At 41.8% G+C, this 1,383-nt stretch overlaps 1 pseudogene; it reads right to left on the reverse strand.

Moving 5' to 3' along the window:
• On the reverse strand, positions 1-1,153 carry LOC145063329 (putative carboxylesterase 8 pseudogene; annotated as a pseudogene).
• Positions 1,154-1,383: the final 230 nt, after the last annotated feature.

Here is a 1,383-nt window from a genome sequence, read left to right on the forward strand (position 1 = left end):
TAGCAAGTACTAAGTGCATATGTTATAATATAGTAATACATTTTGTTTCATATAATAATAACAAAAAACTACAGTGAAAACAAAAGCATTACAAAATAACACCCTCATCTTTCCAATGTTTCCAACGGATCATAAAGCTGACTCTTTATCATCAAGAGCCCAAATAAAACTCTTGATATCATCATACAAGACTTGTGCCTTTTGGGGATCAAAGAACTCTACACCATGAAACCCTTCATCAAATTTCTTTATCACGTGCACCCCACGTGCCTCCAACATATTAGCAAACTCCTTTTGTCTATCAACTAGTGGGTCCCCACTATAACCTTTGACTAGGCATTTTGGTAGACGTACAATCTTTTCATTTCGATATCCATTTTGATCATGTGATAGATTACAATATTGATGATCTCTCTCGCTTCCTTTTGGGAGTGAGAGACACCACATGAGGTCATTCACCACCAAAGGGACAATAGGGTCATTTACTAGTCGAAGTTCTGATTCGGTACGATCGACCCCACCAAAAAAGGGTTCGTTCATTATGAGCCCTATGATCTTTATCGGATCGAGATCAAGATCAAGTGCACGTAAACCCGCATTGTACACTATGTTTCCTCCTGCACTACTTCCCATCAAGTAAACTTTAGAAAAGTCAGCGTGGTTTGTCAACCATTCATCAGAACTGTTGATTCTTAAAGCCTGGTCACGAACCCACAACACCGCGTCCACGGCATCGTCATATGCCGCCGGGAGACGGTGTTCTGGGGCGAGACGGTACTCAACGGAGATCACGATCGCCTGAGAGTGAGCGGACATGGCAGCACATGAATTGTGGAAGGGCAAAGAGGTGGCGCTAAAGAGGATAAAGCCGCCACCGTGGAAGTAGATAATGATTGGGAGGTTCTTGGTGGTGTTTGTTGGTGGTGACACGGGGCGGAAGAGGCGGATGAAGGTGGCGTTGGTGGTGTTTAGTGGTATGTCTTTGGAGAGAGCGAGTTGGTTATCGGATGTGAGTTCGGGTGTTGCGGGTAAGGTTGGAACCGGGGCAAGTCTGGTTAATGACCCATCCGGGTTTAGTTTGAGTTTAAGGTGCTCGTAAGGATCAGAAATGGATTTTGGATCAGCCATTGTTTGTGGATAAAAGAAAGATATGTTGTCAATATATATATATATATACGCACTCCTAGTTAGTGTGAAAGTGTGTTTTTATTAACGAAGGTTGAGTAGTTGCCCATAAAATATTTAATGTACGATGTAGACAAGGCATCATGTTGCAATACTAGGCGAGTTGTGGCCACAATGGTTTGAAATGATTAAATGAATACCTTTTAGTACCAGTTAAAAAGGGTATTTACAAGCTTTACGTACAAAACGAATTTTTAT

Source organism: Lactuca serriola, chromosome 7 (genome assembly GCF_051521515.1).
Source record: "Lactuca serriola cultivar US96UC23 chromosome 7, Lser_US96UC23_V15, whole genome shotgun sequence".
Taxonomy (NCBI): domain Eukaryota; kingdom Viridiplantae; phylum Streptophyta; class Magnoliopsida; order Asterales; family Asteraceae; genus Lactuca; species Lactuca serriola.